The following is a 5575-nucleotide window of genomic DNA, read 5'->3' as shown; positions in this document are numbered from 1 at the left end:
GCATCCTGTTTCCAACAGTGGCCAATCCAGGCCATAAGAACCTGGCAAGTACCCAAAAACTAAGTCTATTCCATGTAACCATTGCTAATGGCAGTGGCTATTCTCTAAGTGAACTTAATAGCAGGTAATGGACTTCTCCTCCAAGAACTTATCCAATCCTTTTTTAAACACAGCTATACTAACTGCACGAACCACATTCTCTGGCAACAAATTCCAGAGTTTAATTGTGTGTTGAGTAAAAAAGAACTTTCTCCGATTAGTTTTAAATGTGCCCCATGCTAACTTCATGGAGTGTCCCCTAGTCCTTCTACTATCCGAAAGAGTAAATAACCGATTCACATCTACCCGTTCTAGACCTCTCATGATTTTAAACACCTCTATCATATCCCCCCCTCAGTCGTCTCTTCTCCAAGCTGAAAAGTCCTAACCTCTTTAGTCTTTCCTCATAGGGGAGTTGTTCCATTCCCCTTATCATTTTGGTAGCCCTTCTCTGTACCTTCTCCATCGCAATTATATCTTTTTTGAGATGCGGCGACCAGAATTGTACACAGTATTCAAGGTGCGGTCTCACCATGGAGTGATACAGAGGCATTATGACATTTTCCGTTTTATTCATCATTCCTTTTCTAATAATTCCCAACATTCTGTTTGCTTTTTTGACTGCCGCAGCACACTGAACCGACGATTTCAATGTGTTATCCACTATGACACCTAGATCTCTTTCTTGGGTTGTAGCACCTAATATGGAACCCAACATCGTGTAATTATAGCATGGATTATTTTTCCCTATATGCATCACCTTGCACTTATCCACATTAAATTTCATCTGCCATTTGGATGCCCAATTTTCCAGTCTCACAAGGTCTTCCTGCAATTTATCACAATCTGCTTGTGATTTAACTACTCTGCACAATTTTGTGTCATCTGCAAATTTGATTATCTCACTCGTCTCTCTCCCTCTCTGTCTGGCTGTGAGTGTTATATTTATTTTTTATTTATTTTTGGTTTTTATATACCGGACGTTCCTGTATACAATACATATCACTCCGGTTCACATTTAACAGAGAAAACTATCGCCGGGGAGGCGGTTTACATGGAACATATCGAATATAATGAACGGATAATAATCAAAGTACAATCTGTTATGAGACAACTAAGATCAACTTAGAAAACAACTTGAAACATATAACTGATGCAATATGAACATTACAATATTGCTGTAGGATGTTTGTTCTTCTTGCTCTTAGCTCTCTGGGAAAGCTTGACAGAAGAGCCAAGTCTCGAGTTTCACTTTGAAAGTAGTATGGCACGGTTCAAGGCGGAGGTCCGGTGGTAGTGAGTTCCAGAGAGACGGGCCCGCTGTGGATAGAGCGCGTTTCCTCAGGGTAGATTTTGCAGGTTGGGTGATCATTCTGTTCTGGTATGCCCTTCTGGTTGGTTTGTTAGAAGAGTGTAGTTGAAGCTGGAAAGTTAAGTTGAGTGGAGAGATGTTATGTAGGGCCTTGTGAATCATCATGCAAGTCTTGAACTGAATCCTATATTTGATGGGAAGCCAGTGGAGATGCTGGAGGATTGGGGTGATATGGTCCCTTTTTTTGGCGTTGGTAAGTATCCTTGCAGTGGCATTCAGTACCATCTGGAGTGGTTTGGTGGTGTATGCGGGAAGGCCCTGCAGGAGTGAATTACAGGAGTCTAATTTAGTAAGAATGATGGCTTGGAGAACTGTGCGGAAATCCCTGTAGAGTAGAAGGGGCTTTAGTTTCTTTAGCACTTGTAATTTAAAGAAGCATTCTTTTGTAGTGTTATTTATGAATTTATTGAGGCTGAGTCTGTTGTCTAGTAGTACTCCCAGATCTCTGACTTGAGGTGCGGTGGAATATCCTGAGGTGTCTAGAGAGTTGCTGGATGTTGGCGGGGTAGAATGATCCGGTGCTATTATGAGAATTTCCGTTTTTTTGGTGTTTAGCACCAGGTTGAGGCTGGTTAGAAGATCGTTGATGGATGAGAGGCATTTTTTCCAGTAGGCCATGGTTTTGTGTATGGTCTCCGTGATAGAGATGAGAATTTGAATGTCATCCGCGTATAGGAAATGGGTGAGCTTGAGGTTAGTAAGTAGATGACAGAGTGGTAGAAGGTAAATGTTGAAGAGGGTGGGGGAGAGTGATGATCCTTGATGATCCTTGTGGTACCCCCATCTTGACTTGGATGGGGTGAGATTCCTTGTTGTTTATCTTAACTTTGTATGTTCTGTTCTCTAGGAAGGACTTAAACCAGTTGAGAGCTGCTCCAGTGATGCCGATGTCTGTTAGTTGTTGTAGTAGGCTAGGGTGGTTCACAGTGTCGAACGCTGAGGAAAGATCCAGCAGCGCGAGGAGACAAGGTTGGCCTTTTTCGAGATTGAAGATAATGGTGTCCGTTAGTGTGGCTAATAAGGATTCGGTGCTCTTTTTCTTTCGGAATCCATATTGGTTATTGGTGAGGATATTGTTGTCGTCAAGGAATTCAGAAAGTTGTCTGTTGACAATTTTCTCCATAATTTTAGCTAGAATAGGGAGGTTAGCTATGGGTCTATAGTTAGCCAGATCTGTAGTAGGAAGGTTGGGTTTTTTGAGTAGAGGTTTGAGCAGTGCTAACTTGAGTTGGTCAGGAACTTGGCCTTGGGCGAGGGAGCAATTAATGATATCGGCAACTGGCTTGGCAATGATGTCATGGATTGAACTCAGCAGGTTTGATGGTATATGGTCTAAGGGGTGAGAGGACGGTTTTATCTTCTTAATGATATTTGCTATTTCTAAGGTGGACGTGGGTTCAAGAGATTCGAGCACTGCTGTGTGTGTGTTGGGTTGAGAAGCGGTTGCTGTATCTGATTGCTGGCTGTGGTTGCTTGCGAAGCTTGCGTGCGGCGTTGGCCCTTTGAGGGGGGCTACGAGGGCTGTGATTTTGTTGTCGAAAAAGTCGGCAAGTTCACTGGCTTTTTTTAGAGCTTGGTCATCTGGGATGTTTGGTCCGGGAGGTTTAGTGAGGGTTTATAGCAGGGATTATTGCTCAGGATCTCTTTCTCTCTCCCTCTCTGTCTGGCTGTGAGTGTTATAGCAGGGGTTAGGGGTGTGAATCGTGTGATCGATCGTCTTAACGATCGATTTGGCTGGGGGGGAGGGAAATCTGATCGTCGTGTTTTTTTTTTTTAATCGTTAAAATTCGTAAATCGGGGGAGGGCGGGAAAACCTGCATACCAAAACAACCCTAAAACCCACCCCGAACCTTTAAAACAAATCCCCCACCCTCCTGAACCCCTCCAAAATGTTTTAAATTACCTGGGGTCCCCGTATGACATAGTGAGGGCAAAGGTAGTGCCGGCGCCATTTTGAATATTGGCAATATGGCCCGCGTGCAGGAGGTCGCTCCCGGACCCCCGCTGGACTTTTGGCAAGTCTTGTGGGGGTCAGGAGGACCCCCCAAGCTGGCCAAAAGTCCCTGCGGGTCCAGCGGGGGTCCAGGGGCGATCTCCTGCAAGCGTGACGTCGGGAGCCAGGAACCAAAATGGCGCCGGCGCTACCTTTGCCCTGTCACATGATAAGGGCAAAGGGCCACCGGCGCCATTTCTCAACGCAGCTGTGGCCGTGGCCAGAGAGCGGGAGATCGCGCCGGGACCCCCCCCCCCCCACTGGACCCCAGGTAATTTAAAACATTTTGGGGGGGGTTCGGGAGGGTGGGGGATTTGTTTTAAAGGTTCGGGGTGGGTTTTAGGGTTTATTTGGTGTGCCGGTTTTCCCGCGCCCTATTTAACGATACAATACAAATGCCCCTAACGATAAATTGGGGGCATTTGTATTGTATCGTGCACTCTAACGATTTTGGACGATTTTAAAATTATCTGACGATAATTTTAATCATTCAAAAACGATTCACATCCCTAGGGGTTATTGCTCCCTCTCTTTCTAAGAGTGTTATAGCAGGGGTTATTGCTCAGGGTCTTTCTCCGTCGCTGGCTGTGAGTGTTATAGCAGGGGTTATTGCTCAGGGTCTTTCTCCGTCGCTGGCTGTGAGTGTTATAGCAGGGGTTATTGCTCAGGCTCTTTCTCCCTCTCTTTCTGGCTGTGAGTGTTATAGCAGGGGTTATTGCTCAGGCTCTTTCTCCCTCTCTTTCTGGCTGTGAGTGTTATAGCAGGGGTTATTGCTCAGGGTCTTTCTCCCTCTCTTTCTGGCTGTGAGTGTTATAGCAGGGGTTATTGATCAGGGTCTCTCTCCCTCTCTTTCTGGCTGTGAGTGTTATAGCAGGGGTTATAGCTCAGGGTCTCACTCCCTCTCTGTCTGGCTGTGAGTGTTATAGCAGGGGTTATTGCTCTGGTTCTGGCTCCCTCTCTGTCTGGCTGTGAGTGTTATAGCAGGGGTTATTGCTCAGGTCTCTTCTCTCCCTCTCTGTCTGGCTGTGAGTGTTATAGCAGGGGTTATTGCTCAGAATCTCATTCTCTCTCCCTCTCTGTCTGGCTGTGAGTGTTATAGCAGGGGTTATTGCTCTGGTTCTGGCTCCCTCTCTGTCTGGCTGTGAGTGTTATAGCAGGGGTTATTGCTCAGGTTCTCTCTCCCTCTCTGTCTGGCTGTGAGTGTTATAGCAGGGGTCATTGCTCAGGATCTCTTTCTCTCCCTCTCTGTCTGGCTGTGAGTGTTATAGCAGGGGTTATTGCTCAGGTTCTTCTCCCTCTCTGTCTGGCTGTGAGTGTTATAGCAGGGGTTATTGCTCAGGTTCTTCTCTCCCTCTCTGTCTGGCTGTGAGTGTTATAGCAGGGGTTATTGCTCTGGTTCTGGCTCCCTCTCTGTCTGGCTGTGAGTGTTATAGCAGGGGTTATTGCTCTGGTTCTCTCTCCCTCTCTGTCTGGCTGTGAGTGTTATAGCAGGGGTTATTGCTCTGGTTCTGGCTCCCTCTCTGTCTGGCTGTGAGTGTTATAGCAGGGGTTATTGCTCTGGTTCTGGCTCCCTCTCTGTCTGGCTGTGAGTGTTATAGCAGGGGTTATTGCTCTGGTTCTCTCTCCCTCTCTGTCTGGCTGTGAGTGTTATAGCAGGGGTTATTGCTCTGGTTCTGGCTCCCTCTCTGTCTGGCTGTGAGTGTTATAGCAGGGGTTATTGCTCTGGTTCTCTCTCCCTCTCTGTCTGGCTGTGAGTGTTATAGCAGGGGTTATTGCTCAGGATCTCATTCTCTCTCCCTCTCTGTCTGGCTGTGAGTGTTATAGCAGGGGTTATTGCTCAGGATCTCTTTCTCTCCCTCTCTGTCTGGCTGTGAGTGTTATAGCAGGGGTCATTGCTCAGGATCTCTTTCTCTCCCTCTCTGTCTGGCTGTGAGTGTTATAGCAGGGGTTATTGCTCAGGATCTCTCTCCCTCTCTGTCTGGCTGTGAGTGTTATAGCAGGGGTTATTGCTCAGGTTCTCTCTCCCTCTCTGTCTGGCTGTGAGTGTTATAGCAGGGGTTATTGCTCTGGTTCTCTCTCCCTCTCTGTCTGGCTGTGAGTGTTATAGCAGGGGTTATTGCTCATGGTTCTTCTCTCCCTCTCTGTCTGGCTGTGAGTGTTATAGCAGGGGT

Source organism: Rhinatrema bivittatum, chromosome 2, assembly GCF_901001135.1.
Source record: "Rhinatrema bivittatum chromosome 2, aRhiBiv1.1, whole genome shotgun sequence".
In the NCBI taxonomy this organism is placed as follows: Eukaryota; Metazoa; Chordata; class Amphibia; order Gymnophiona; family Rhinatrematidae; genus Rhinatrema; species Rhinatrema bivittatum.
Note: the sequence above shows the minus strand (reverse complement) of the source record.